Here is a 15,208-nt window from a genome sequence, read left to right as displayed (position 1 = left end):
GCTGCAAGATAGGCACAGGGGATCTATAACAACTATACTGTGCACTCCCAGAATGCTCTCCACCCTCACAGTGCATCAGAAACAGGAGTGACTGAACCTCCACAAGGATAGTGTAAGGCTATAAATGGGGAAACTGAGGCATAGGGAGGCCAAATGAGTGGCCCAAGCTCAGAGCTCTGTGGCAGCACCAAGCGTGGAGCCCAGGTCTTGAGCTTTCTAGCCCTGTTCACCAGTGAGGGAGTTTGGGGAGAAGGGTAGGGAAAAGGAGGGGGATTGAGAGCAGGTTGCAGGGATGAGTGAGAGGCAAGGTGAAGGCTGGATTTATGGAGGAATTGGGAGGAAGACTGAAGGAGCGGTAGGGAAGGTCCACAGGAGGTCAAGGAGACTTCAGGAGAGGGAGGGAAACAGGGAACAAACGGAGGGTAAAAGAGGAAAGAAGACATGATGTGGGAGTGAAAATAAGAAAGTGAAGCATGAGGACCAATCAAAATAGCTGTTTGAAAAGAAAGGAGAGTAGGAAAAAGATCAATGCAAGGAACAAACCGCACGATTCTACAGTAAACTGTGATCCAGGGAAAAGATACTGAAACGAGTGTAAGATCCAGCATACAAGGAAAGAAAGGGGCATGAAGGGAATGAAAAAATGAAAAGAAGGAGGAGTGAAACCAGAGGTGTCATTTGATTTCTATATTTTGGGGGCCAGCTCCAGCCAGGCCAACAGGGCCAGGTGTGTGTGGGGAAATTCCACACCTGCCCAAGGCTTGTAGTCTGGGGGGCAGCATCCCTCCTGCCCTTCTTCCCCCAAACTACACTCTTTGCTGTGAAACCAGGAAAGATGTAGGGCAGTAAAAATAAATGAATTTGGAGAAAGTTTGCAAAAACCAACGTACAAACACTGTTTGAGCTTTACCATGTGTGTATTCCCCCCGCTCCCCTATTCATGATCCCACCTGACTGCTCCCACCCCATTGGCTTGCCCCTTTACCCCCAAATGCAATCATCATTATGTGCCCCCAAAACACAATGCTCATAGGTCTACCTACTGTAACTAGACTCCCTCTCCGCCTTGAGTTAGAGAACTAGAGGCAGCAGCTCAGAGGGTAATTGTAGTTTGTAGCTAAGCCATGCTGTCTGAATCCCTTCCCCCCCGCCCCATTCCTCCTCCTCCTCCTATTTTGTCTTTCCATGTCTTACCTGTTTTTCCCTTCTCTTATGGAGCAGGCAAGCTGCCTCTTCACAGGCTGCTGGGTAAGAAGATTAACACACTCTAACAGAGCAAGGGGCTTTATATTTGGGAGGAGTTAACCTTTCCCTTTCCCAGTGTTTATCTCGCTGCTCAGACACGTGCCCTGTGGGCTCCTGCTAGAGACGACTCAAACAGTCGCTGGGAGTTTGGACTCCAGAGGATCTGTCTTGTAAAGCCTGAATCAAAAGCAAACCAGATGCCTGGAGGCAGGGTAAATGGGAGCATAGTTTGTCTACACTGAGAAATTGACTGGAATAATTTTCCCTTGCATACACAAACCCTTAGAGGCCATTGGCAAGGTACTCTCATGACTCCTCTCAGCTCTGGGACCCTCATGGATAAGTTTTTATTAATTTTAATACATTTAGAATTAAATTCAATAGATTAATAAAAAAGAGAATATTGGACTGGGATTTCATCAAGGATCGTGTGTTGCCAACTCTTGTGAGTCTCCCAATAGCTGATGCTTGACTTCAAACTCCAGCTCCTGGAATCAAGTGATTATGGGAGAAATCTCATTTTTCTGTTTGTTTAAAAGCAAGTTTCTTGCTCTCAGGGTTGCAGAGAAGCTGGAAAATGTGACCCAAATGTGCCCTCACAGCTTGAAAAAACAAAAGGCGAATACAAAGCACAAAAGGATTGTCTCTCATTTTTGACTTTTGGGGTTGGCAATACTGAAATGAGAGTGTGAGCTCTGCTGACACGGGGGTTGGACTCCAATTGACAGGTTCATTGTAGGTGTCTGTAGTGACAGTGAAGCAACTCTAAGCAGTGAAAGAAACATATTGTTAACCCTCCCCTCTGCTCCCAACAACCAAACTTAAGAACCTCTGGACTTGAGCTCAAGTTACAATATTTGGATCCATTTTCAAATTTCCCTAGTGTGTAGCAGTATTCATAACCATCCCTGCACCCAACATACTGTATTACAGCCTGGATCACCTAAGTTGTACTTATATTGCATAACACACACTCCCCCACATACCTTACATACCAGCACACACAAACTCTCCTAGCTTTTGAGGCAGTGATCTGCTGCGGCTTGTATGTAAGGCTAGAATCCAGGAAGCTCCTGAGTGCTAATCTTTGTTCTGCTACAGATGTGCTGTGATGTCTTGGATGTTATATGACCACCATCTCCTCTGCGAAGTGCTGAAAAAACTGATCTACCTCATAGGGGTGTTGAGAGGCTTCATTAATCAGTATTGTCAGGTGCTCTGGAGTGGCTCCTGAGTGGGTACCAACCTCAGACTGTTACAGATCAGACCCCATCCCCCACTCATTCCATCCCCCATCCCTCTGTCACTTGCACTCCCCACCCTCACTCACTTACTCATTATCACCCGTCTGGCTCAGAGGGTTGGGATGCAAGAGGGAATGAGGGGTCTGGCTAGGGATGTGGGCTCTGGGGTGGGGCCAGGGATGAGGGATTTGGGGTGCAGGAGGGGGCTCTGGACTGGGGCAGGGGAACCAGGTTGGTGGGGGAGCGAAGGTTTTGACTGGGGGTGAGAGCTCCTGGGTGGGGCTGGGAATGAAGGGTTTGGGGTGCAGGAGGGAGCTCCAGGCTGGGATCGAGGGGTTCACAGGGTGGGAGGGGGATCAGGGCTGGAGCTGGGGCAGAGGGTTGGGTCCTGGGAGGGGATTTGAGTGCAAGCTCTGGGCGGTGCTTATTTCAAGCAGCTCCTGGAAGCAGCTGACGTCCCCCCATCTGGCTCCTATGTGGAGGCGCAGTCAGGCGACACTGCACACCGCCCTGTCTGCAGGCGCTGCCCCCGCATTTCCCATTGGCCACAGTTCCCAGCCAATGGGAGCTGTGGGGGCAGTGCTTGGGGTGAGGGCAGTGTGTGGAGCCCCTGGTTGACCCCACACATAGGAGCCGGAGAGGGAACATGCTAGTTGCTTCCCGGAAGCTGCATGGTGCTGACCGGAGCCACCAGGATCCCTTTTTGACCGGTGTTCCTGTCGAAAAACGGACACCTGGTCACCCTAAGCCAGGGGTGGCCAACCTGTGGCTCCAGAGCCACATGCAGCTCTTTAGAAATTAATATTTGGCTCCTTGTATAGGCAGCAACTCCGCGGCTGGAGTTACAGGTGCCAACTTTCCAATGTGCCAGGGGGTGCTCACTGCTCAACCCCTGGCTCTGCCACAGGCCCTGCCCCCACTCCACCCCTTCCCATCCCCTCTCTGAGCCTGCCACGCCCTTGCTCCTCCCCCTCCCACCCAGAGCCTCCTGCAGCCACGAAACAGCTGATCGGGAGGTGCAGGGAGGGAGGGGGAGGTGCTGATTGGTGAAGCTGCCCGTGGGCAGGAGGTGCTGGGAGTGGGGTTTGGGAGCTGATGGGGGGCTGCTGACGTATTACTGTGCCTCTTTGGCAATGTACATTGGTAAATTCTGGCTCCTTCTCCGCTTCAGGATGGCCACCCCTGCCTAAGCTATGCATTTGTCAGTGCTCAATGAGGCCTAGGGGCCTTGGCGTGAGCTGGCGTCTGGTCTGCCAGTGTCACAAGGGTCTGAACAGCACTCTGCTAATATAATGCTCTGTATAAGTGCACAGTAATTTTAGTTTCCTAGCTGTAGGTGGAAGTTCCCTTTACACCTTACAACACATCATTAGGGACATGTACTCCCTCACTTTGAGCCAATTCCTAGGAAGCACAAGGACATCAGTATGATTCCACCTGCCAAGGGAGGTCATTCACATCACAGGTTTTTAAAGTGGACAGTTTTTATGAGGCGAAGCAATCAATTTTTTTATTACTTTCCTCTGTGACATCACTGATGTGCCTGGCAACATGTAGACAAATAGAAAGATACTGTTTTCATCTCCAGGAGCGGCAAGAGTGCCCAACGAACCACTCGGGCAAGAATCTCTGAGGGAAGCAGGAGAGGGGCATGTTAGGGAGAAAAACACTTAGCCACAGGAGATATGCAGACCTAGAAAATGTTGGATTTTAACAATCTGTTCCTGTTCTCTTTCCTACAAAAACAAGCGCAGGAGTGAGGTGGGTCTGAGGTGCGAGGCTGTGGAAGGAAGATTGAGGTAATGTGCGAGAGGAGGCACCAGGGCCTGGGTGCGATGGGGAGGGCCCAGGGAGGCAGCTGGGGCCAGGGCAATGGGGAGGATGGGCTGGGGACCAGGGGAGGCTGTGGGGATCAAGTGTGCCAAAATACAAATTCACCCAGGGCACCATTTCCCCTAAGGCTGGTCCTGAGCAAGCATAGTATCATAGGACTGGAAGGGACCTTGAGAAGTCCAGTTTCCTGGACTTATGATAGGTCTAAGTATTATCTAGACCATCCTTGACAGGTGTTTGTCTAATCTGCTCTTAAAAATCTCCAGTGATGGAGATTCCACAACCTCCCTATGCAATTCATTCCAGTGTTCATAGAATCATAGAATATCAAGGTTGGAAGGGACCTCAGGAGATCATCTAGTCCAACCCCCTGCCCAAAGCAGGACCAATCCCCTGACAGTTTAACCACCCTGACAGGAAGTTTTTCCTAATGTCCAACCTAAACCGCCCTTGCTGCAATTTAAGCCCATTGCTTCTTGTCCTATCCTCAGAGGTTAAGAAGAACAATTCTTCTCTCTCCTCCTTGTAAGTACCTTTTAGGTACTTGAAAACTGTAATGTGCCCTCTCAGTCTTTTCTTTTCCAGACTAAACATGACCAATTTTTTCAATCTTCCCTCATGGGTCACTTTTTCTAAATCTTTAATCATTTTTGTTTCTCTTTTCTGGACTTTCTTCAATTTGTCCACATCTGTCCTGAAATGTGGCACCCAGAACTGGACACAACACTCCAGCTGAGGCCTAATCAGCGCGGAGTAAAGTGGAAGAATTACTTCTCCTGTCTTGCTTACAACACTCCTGCTAATACATCTCAGAATGATGTTTGCTTTTTTTTGCAACAGCATTACACTGTTGACTCATATTTAGCTTGTGGTCCACTATAACCTCCAGATCCCTTTCTGCAGTACTCCTTTCTAGGCAGTCATTTCTCATTTTGTATGTGTGCAACTGATTATTCCTTCCTAATTTGTCCTTTGTCCATTTGTCCTTATTGAATTTCATTCTATTTACTTCAGCCCATTTCTCCAGTTTGTCCAGATAATTTTGAATTTTAATCCTATCCTCAAAAGCACTTGCAACCCCTCCCAGCTTGGTATCGTCCACAAACTTTACAAGTGTGTTCTCTATGTCATTATCTAAATCATTGATGAAGATATTGAAGAGAATTGGACCCAGAACTAATCCCTGTGGGACCCCATTAGTTATGCCATTCCAGCATGACTGTGAATCACTGATAACTACACTCTGGGAATGGTTTTCCAACTAGTTTTGCACCCACTTTATAGTAGCATCATCTAGGTTGCGTTTCCCTAGTTTGTTTATAAGAAGGTCATGTGAGACTATTTCAAAAGCTTTACTAAAGTCAAGATATACCACATCTACCGCTTCCCCCTTTTCCACAAAGCTTGTTACCCTGTCAAAGAAAGCTATCAGGTTGGTTTGACACAATTTGTTCTTGCCAAATCCATACTGACTGTTACTTATCACCTTATTATCATCTAGATGTTTGCAAATTGATTGCATAATTATTTGCTCCATTATCTTTCTGGGTACAGAAGTTAAACTGACTGGTCTGTAATTCCCTGGGTTGACCTTATTTCCCTTTTTATAGATTGGCACTATATTTTCCCTTTTCTAGTCTTCTGGGATCTCTCCCGTCTTCCATGACTTTTCAAAGATAATCGCTAAGGGCTCAGATATCTCCTCAGTCAGCGTGACAGAAAGCATCTTAGCTGACATATCATAATCAAACCAGGGATCTCCAAAGCTAAAAACCTGAGCTTTCACAGCTTGAGCTAAAGAGACAGCCCCTCTAGTTGGGAGCTGTAACAGTTCATGTCCTCTGTTGATCAGCACAGAGGGGGATCTGTAACGCACACGATCACCAGTGAGTAACCTGAATATTATATTTGGCTAAGCGAGTGCAGCCCAGATTTTAATATAACCGGGTTAATGTTCAGAGTAATGAAGAACCAGGATAAGCTTGATTTCACTGGTGTTGAACAATCTCTGCATTCGCTTCTCTCTTATTATTTTCAATCTCCATACATTTCTTATCACTACTAAGGGCTTCTGTTATTGACTTTACTGCTCTCCTGGTTTCTGCCACCATTTCTGCCAGCCTTCTAGAATTTGGTGCTACCTGGGCATGACTGGTCTCTTCTCTATCCCCAGCATCCCACCCCAAAACAGCTTCAGATACACACTGAATAGGAGCATTGGGGAGATTAATCCCCCACTGGGCCTTCCATCAGGGAAGGTGAAACATTGCCTAAAAGAGTGGACCTACTGGAGAGTGATTACATCCTCCCACTAGTCCTTAGACAGGTCACTGCACATCAAGACCAAGGACTTGTGAAAGAACTAAGGAAATGAGCATGGGCAGAGGATCTGTCCATTGCCAGAGAGAGATCATTGGCCAGAGAAATTAGTATAAGTCCTAGACAGCTCCTAGGCCTAAATCCAGACTAGTAAGGATCCCAGAAATGAGAAGAACTGGAGGCAGTGTTGAAGTTGATTCCCTCCATTCTTCTCTATAACCATCCTCAGGATGGGAGGGTCTGAGGCAGAGGGAGACATGATGAGAATGTTAGTGAGAACTGAGGGTCTCTTGAGCAGTATGAAAAAAGGTAAGTCAGGTGTGAGATCAGAGAGGTGTCCTAGTTGGAAAGCGAACATAGTAGTGAGGGCTTCACTCTTGGGAGGTGAGTGACTAAAGGGATGGAGGGGTGAGGGAGATGTGGAGTGAGTTTTAAGAGAATGGCTGGGTGATGTGGTTATCTGATGCATGAGAGAAACAGATGTGAATTATACGTATGTGCGAGAGAGAAGGAGACCAGTCAGATGACAGTCTCATTAACTACACAGTCCTGATCCATCTTCCGAACACTGTCCAGCCTGTGCTCTGAATAAATAGTGTGTGATCATCTTACTGAAAACCCTGTCATAATGCAAATGCTCAAGGGAGTTGAGTTCAGGTTGCCCAGCCAACCCAAATACTGCCATTTCCCGAATTCTGAGTGCTTGACTTTGCAAACGTAATGTTCCTCTCTCTGTGTGTAACTTCCTAGGTTAGAGCAATCTGAAAAAATGGCAATTCCATGACGCAGGATGGATGAAGTGTCCCTCGCTTGGGTACCCTTCTGCAGCAGGCCATAGCATAATAAGTGCATCTGACTCAGTTTCCCCTTCAGTGGTTCCCAGAAACTCCAAGAACAGGCTCTCTTGCCTAAATAATACCCCTCCTTGGGGACACTATTACAAAAACATAGTGCAAGTAGTCCATAATGAAAGTCCCAGACCTTAGTGCATTTATCACCCCCAGTTCACACAGTCCTTAAAATCCCAAGACATACAGTCTGATGCCAATGTCTTCTGCGATACCTGTGTTCTTCTCCAGACTGCTCTTGTCCTTTTACCAGGACAGGCACCCCAGCCCTTCCAGCTGGAGTGCATCCTCGCTCTTCCCAGCAGGAACCACAACAGCCGCTGTGCTAGGAAATCATCCCCACTCGGGAAGGATCCCTCACTCTCCCTGACCCTCAGCCCTCTCCAGCCCTGGCTTCCTCACTCGGGGTAGTCAGCTAACAATCCCCTTTTGCTGCTTTCCTGGCTTCCCACAAGAATCTCCTTCAGAAACCTCCACCAGTCTCTGGCAGCTCTCACCTACCCTTTTCCTGAACATGCTTCTCCCGTCTCAGCCTCTCATTTCTGTGGCCCAGGTGCCTTATTTAAGACCCCTTGGGGGTGAGGGGGCTGTTGCTTGTCACAGGTCTCTTGCCTCTTTCTAAAGGGCCAGTGTTAGCCTGTGACAGGGACCATGGTGAGTCCCACGTGGTTCATCGGCACAGCTGGAATCCTGACAGTCCCTGCACAGACCTCAGCTGCATGAGCTCAGAGAACCTGGTGGCAGCAGTGTGTGGGCCAGCCGCTAGAGGAGATGACGCGCACATTGTGTCAGTGGATTTCAAAGATATTTGCAGAAGGATGTTGAGGCTCAGGAATCCTGAGGTCTGAGCACACTCTAGGCCTTCTGCTCCTACCCCTCGCAAGCCTGATCATTTCTGTCTCTGTCCTGGCCCCAGTCCCAGTCTTCTCCACCCAGCTTCTCATCCCTGTGCTGGTCTCTCCACCACTGCCTCCCTCTGGACTCAACAGCCCAGGCCAGGTCTCCCTGCATGTCTCCATGTCCCAATGACCCTTCCTCAGCTCCTCATCCCAGTCCCAGGGTGGGAGGGATAGCTCAGTGGTTTGAGCATTGCCTGCTAAACCCAAGGTTGTGAGTTCAATCTTTGAGGGGGCCATTTAGGGAACTGGGGTAAAAATCTGTCTGGGGATTGGTCCTGCTTTGAGCAGGGGGTTGGACTAGATGACCTCCTGAGGTCCCTTCCAACCCTAATCTTCTATGATCAGTCCCATTCACACTTGGCTCCACAGCCACATCCTAGTCCTCCTCCCATGCCATTCTGTGTCCCACTCTTCCCCATTCCCCTAGGCCTGCTTCCTCCTCACTGCCTAGGTGCTGGCAGAGGAAACATGAAAGCACAGGGAGACAGTCCCTCCCTACACTCTGTTCCAATGATCAGTGCTGCTGCAGTTGCTAGCAGCCAGGAGGAGCAATTGCAGGGAAATTCCTGCTCAACCCCAGCAGCCCTGGGCAGGAGCATACTCAGTTGCTCTGTGGGGATGGTGCATGCACAGTCCATCAGGCACAGAGGACCTATGAGGGGCTGGAGCATGCTCAGTGCAGATGGAATCTTCAGAGGTTTAGCTGCCAAAATCTAAGAAGTCTTTATGGAGCATGCTGACACGGAGATTTTTCAAAGGCTTACAACTTGGCCATGTTTGGGTGGTTTTTTACAGGTATGGTAAAAGGAATCTCCCTGCCAGCCAGGAGACCCCCTGCCATATTTTAAGTCCTTATTCCAACGCACCAGGGTGCTAGATCTGCTCAACAAAACAGTTGTAAGTGTAAGCAGAGTCAGGATGAGCTCTACCCTGACATCTGGTGGTGAATTATGGCAAGTGTGAAAAAGAATTTCAGGAGCTGATCTTGTTTGCATACAAGGCACACCCACTCTGCTTAGCATAGCCCACAGCAGCCTAAAATGGTCACTTTGACAGCTATGGGATCCTCAATTTCTCTGTTATTGAGGCAGAAGGAATAAAGTGTTGTTATCCTGATTATGTGAATGAGGGACTATGAACCCGTTTTACGGCAGAGGATATCACTATCAACTAAGTAGCACTAGCTAGACAAGGGACATGGGTTCCAAAACCCAGTGAATTGAGAGAGGTTGGGTTTGGTATGTGTATTTGATGGTATAGGTGCTCTTTGAGTGTCTAGAACACCAGTTGTACCTTTTTCTATTGTTGAAGAGCAGAGCTAATTTTGATTCTATTAGGAGTGCATCTAGTGGCTGTTAAGCTGAATTCAGTTTGGGTTAATGGTGCACCAGCATTGGGGCTCCCCTACTGCAAACTGAAATCACTAAAAGGAGCTAAACTTATACAGTTGAGTGCTGTGTTAAGTAGTGGGGGAGCCTGAAGCTCTATTGCTAAGCAGCTGGCAGAGCAGAGCAGTTTGTAACATGGTTGGAGCAGCTCACAGAACAGTGAGTGGAGTGGAGCAGAGCAGAGCTGTTTGTGGGACGGTTGGAGTGGCCCACAGAACAGTGAGTGGAGTGGAGAGGTTTGTGGGGATAGCTGGAGCAACTTGCGGGTCAGCTGAAGGAGTGGCACAGCTGGTGGAGTGGAGCCGGTTGTGGTGAAGGCTGCAGCTGAACTCCACGGAGAGGTGGGGCACTTGGCCCCAGCCCACGTAAGGTGCCCCTTAACAACCTGTGTGCCCAACCTCATTTCCACCCGGGCTGGGAGGGGTAAAACTCTGCAGATAAACTTTTGAACTCTGGGGTGGCACTGACCAGGGACAGACTTTTGGGTTGTTGGACTTTGGGGTGATTGGACTTAAGACCCTAAGGGGAAAAGGACATTGCCAAAACTTATTTGGTGGGTCTTTTGCTCATGGTTTATGTTATGAATCCTGTTTGTGATGCTTCCCCAATATGATGCCACATTGTTTCCCTCCTTTATTAAAAGGATTTTGCTAGACTCAGACTCTGTGCTTGTGAGAGGGGAAGTATTACCTCCTAGAAGCGCCCGAGGGGGGTGGTATGTAATAGTCCCAGGTCAGTGGGTGGGGGCTTGAGCCGGTTATGCATTGTGTTATTGAAATGGAACCCCTGGATACTGAACCCGGCCCTTGTTGCTGCCAACTCGAAGGGGCAGAAGGGTTACATAAGAATTTTTTAACCTGAGCAAACAATATATGTTTCACCAACCTCATTATGAGAAACCACTGAACTGTTTTAGCTGAAATTTTCTAAGAAAAAATCAGCCTGAGTCAGACACCCAAAATGGAAAAGATCAGTCAAAATAGTGAAAAGTTGGCAAAGCAAGACGCAACTGAAAACAGAGTCTTATGAAGGAAAGTGCTGGGCAACCTTAACTACAGGCAGTTTCTAGCTTTCATTCTTGGAGAGAAAAGCTTGAAAGAGTGACACAAGTGCATCCTAAAATCTCAAAAAACAGAAGGCAAATGAAATGAACCCCACATTTATTATGAAAAAAAACTCAAGATTTTTAAGCCAACCTCATGATTTTTTGGGGGTTGGGCAATTTAAAATTTTTGAACATCTGGTTTTGGTGATACTGAGGTTAGTCCCAGCAGCCTTTCCCCAGAGGTGAATTTGAAATAACACTGATCTCTCGTCTTTGGACTTAGCAATGCTATCTCCTGTCAGATTGATTGTGAAAACATTTGGGGGCCTAGTGTGTAGAATAGGTGTGAGCGAACTATCCTTTTTTGACCTTTATATACAGCTAATTATTGCTCCTTATGGTAGCGAGCAGGGCCAGCCTTTCGTGGGTGATGTGGGTGACTGCAAGAGCACCGTGGTCAGGAGGTCAGGAGGGCACTGTTGAAGACCTGGGGTGCAAGGCAGCAGAAGGGAGCTCGGGGCAATCGGGGAGAGGCAGCGGGGCCCAGGGGTGACGGGGAGCCCAGGAAGGCAGTGGAGGGCTAAGGGCGATGTGGTGGATGGGTGCATGGGGAGCCAGGGGGAGGCAGTGAGGGCCAGGGGTGCCAAAGTACAAGTTTGCCCAGGGTGTCATTTTCCCTAAGGCCAGCCCTGGCAGAAAGGGTCATTTGGGGGAAGAACTGAAAGAATCAATAGATTTTAACATTGGTCGTGCACCCAAGTGGCTTTAAATAAAATCAGTGGGCAAAACTGCCAGTTCAAACAGAATCTGGAGTTTGGTTTGGGCCTTGCGCACTTCCAGAGCTACCATGGCAATGAGGCCTATAAGCTGCTATATAAACAAGCCTGATAAAGCTGGCACTGGATAAAAGCAAAGCAATCTACAGGACACGCAAGAGAGGCCTTCATTCTCCATACCACAGCGTCCTTGGCTTGTAAATGCTCTGCACATAGCACATGATCAATCTGTGCAACTCTGCTGAAAGCTTTCATTGAAGCCAAGAGTCAAAAAGAGGACTGGCTGTGTGTATGAACAAAGAGAACATTAGCAGCTATGCTAGAATTGATACGCTATTTAAAAAAATGTAAACTATAAACCCTCATGTTTAAAGGCATAATCCAGCCAGTAAGGGACAGATTTGTCAAAGGAGCTCAACTCCATTTACGCACCAGAGTAAAGTGGCCAGATTTTCAGAAGAATTTAGCCTGTTGGGTGCTGAGCATTAATGAAAATCTGGCCATTAGTGTCCCAGTTTGAGCTATTGGGCTCTGGGCACTGTGGAAAATCCAGCTCTGATTTTGAATCCTACACAGGAGTTGAGCACTAATCTGGTTCAAATGATGGGTGCTAGGCACTTGAAAATCCAATCCAATCTGATGGGGTTTGGGAAAACATTTTTGCTGTGAACAGGTACATTCATAATTATCCCACCCTGGGGTTTTTTGCACCTTTCTCTAAAGCATCTGGCACTTACCACTGACAAAGACAGGAACACTGGGCTAAAGAAACCGCTAATCTGATTTGGTATGGTGGCTCCCACATTCCTATAGTGGGCCTGAGTCTCCATTGTCTTTCATCGTGTTACCAAAGCAGAGGCAGTATGCTGTCACCAGTGGACGTCAGCAGACAATGAGCTCTGCTGGGTTTCCCACTCGCTTTGCACAGGTGTTTATGATTACAGCAGAGGAAGGCAGGAGAGAATCAGACTGTGTAGGTAAGTGTTTTCAAACTTTTTTTCTGGTGACCCAGTTGAAGAAAATTGTTGATGCTCATGACCTAACAGAGCTGGGGATGAGGGGTTTGGGTTGTGGGAGGGGGCTCTGGGCTGCAAGGTGCAGGCTATGGGGTAGGGCTGGGGATAAGGGGCTTGGGGTGCAGGATGGGGATCCAGGTTTAGAGGGGCCTCACAGCTGGGGAAGGGGGTTGGGGTGCAGGAGGGGGTCAGGGCTCAGGGCTAGGGCTGCAGGCTCTAGGGAAGGGTCAGGGATGAGGGGGTTGGGGTGCTGGAAGAAGATCTGGGTTTTACGGGGGGCTCAGAGCTGGTGCACGGAATTGGGATGCGGGTTGGGGCACAGGCTTACCTCTGGTGGCTCCTGGTCAGTGGCGCAGCCAGAGTGCAGAGGCAGGCTTCCCGCCTGTCCTGGCACCACGGACTGCGCTGTGCCCCAGAAGTGGCCAGCGGCAGGTCCAGCTCCTAGGTGGAGGTTCGCAAGTGGCTCTGAATGGATCTCACTCACAGGCACCGCCTTTTCCAGCTCACTTTGGCTGGTTCCCAGCCAACGGGAGTGCAAAGCTGGTGCTTAGGGCAGGGGCAGCGCACAGAGCCCTGTGGCACCCCATGCTAGGAGCTGGACCTGCTGCTGACCGCTTCCGGGGCTCAGCACAGTGTTGGAACAGGTAGGGACTAGCCTACCTCAGCCACGCAGCACCATTAATGGGACTTTTAACGGCCCAATCGGCAGTGCTGACCAGAGCTGCCACGACCCAGTGCCTTACATTCCGTGACCCAGTTCTGGATCGTGACCCACAGTTTGAAAACCACTGGTGTAGATCATGCCATGGCTCCTGCCAATATCTTTAAGTGGGGAGGGTTGGCTTATTAAGAGATGTTACCACTGATTATTTGAAAGCCTGTCTATCAGTGGCTGGCAACCTGCGGCCCGCGGGCCGCACACGGTGGGCCATAAGACAGTTTGTTTACACTGACCATCTGCAGCTCCCAGTGGCCTCACTTTGCTGGAAGTGGTGCTGGATACAGAGTGGGGAGAAGACATTCTTCTGCCTGGGAACCCGGGGTTGCTCCTGGGTGCTCTCTCATGAGAAGGCACATTGCAGGAGTGTCCTATTAGGCTGCCTGGGGAGACGGGGCAGAATTTGGAAAGCAGCAGCAGTGCTGGAAGATCCTCAGTGGGGAAGTGCTCGAGTTGGCTGTTCCTGTCGAAAGCATTTCCTCACGTTGGAGAGTCACGTGAATATTTGTTGTGTCTCTGTACAGCCCCTCACACAATGGGGGGGCCTGATTCATGACGAGTTCCTAGATGTAGGGTGAAATAAATCTTCCTTTTTGAAATCATCATCATCATCTGTTTAACAAGAGAAATAGAGGAATGGGATACCCAGCCCTTACTGCAGCCAGCGAGTTAGTATCCCTGCAACATTACCATCCACTCCCCCTAGAAACAATGTACTCTAAAGTTCCCATGTTTCAGCCCCTGCTATTAAATCCACATTTGTGATGTACAGCAGTCAGCACACCATTGTGTTGTGTCCATTGTAAACTTGATTTTAGGCCTTTCAAGACATTCCCAGAGTGTTATATACATATTAGGACATACCCAGGGGACCTCTGTGTTGGCTTAATGTCTTGGGGTTTTTCTTCCCTCTTCAAGTAGGAGAATGGGCTAGAGTGCTTAAGCCATCCCTGTGAATATAATACACCTATTTCTTATATTGCGCTTTTAATCAGTAGATCTCAAAGCGCTGCACATTCTTTATTGTTTTAAGAATATCACATTTTTGATACTTCTCAGGTGCCAAACAAGTAGGAAACCCTCTATTTTAAAAACAAGCAAACTTTTCCAGGTCTCCTTCTTCACCATGATCAAGCAAACTACGGCACCAATCCAAGTTTAAATAACCTGCCTTCACCAGTGTCTTTGCACTCTGGATTTCTTCAGGGCTGTTGTTTCTTATTTATTCATAACCACATGGTTTATGTATATGTGATTGGGGCCAAACATGCAGAATATCTTTTCTCAGGCACTCCCCATATATATCCTGCTTACTCACTGTGGCCAAAAAGAGGCTGACTCAGCTGAGCAAATGAATTACAGCTGTATTTCTGATTTTATCCCATCTCCTAAGGTCTGTTCCATTGTGGTTCTTGAAAATTTACTGATGGGGTGAAAGGTCTAATGGTTTTTCTTTAGTTTCACTGGCAGTATATTTGGATCTCTCATTCTAACCCCTCCTTGGACAAGTAGATCTCATTTCTATCCAGAAGCATGAAGGGTCTTGCTTTGCCATTCTCCAATGGCTGTTTACTCATATGCTTCATGCATTTTCTCCTCTGGAAAAGGGGAGAGGCAGCCCTGCTTTATCCCTTGTTGGCATTTTGCAGACAAGCATTTACTTGCTTCACTGGAAAACATTTTTTTAAGTAAAGGGAAGCAATGCAATGTCATCTCCTCCCAGACTGTTATGGGATGTTGGGCCATGGTTACCACTTCTAGCTATCGGGTCACTGGTACTAGATTGCTGGTTGACCCACCAAAGGGAGGAAAATGGCTTTAACCCGGACAAGTGCATTCACTTCAGTGGCCGTACAGAGGGGAATGCATACAGTCCA

This window comes from Chelonoidis abingdonii, chromosome 7, assembly GCF_003597395.2.
Source record: "Chelonoidis abingdonii isolate Lonesome George chromosome 7, CheloAbing_2.0, whole genome shotgun sequence".
Lineage (NCBI taxonomy): Eukaryota > Metazoa > Chordata > Testudines > Testudinidae > Chelonoidis > Chelonoidis abingdonii.
Note: the sequence above shows the minus strand (reverse complement) of the source record.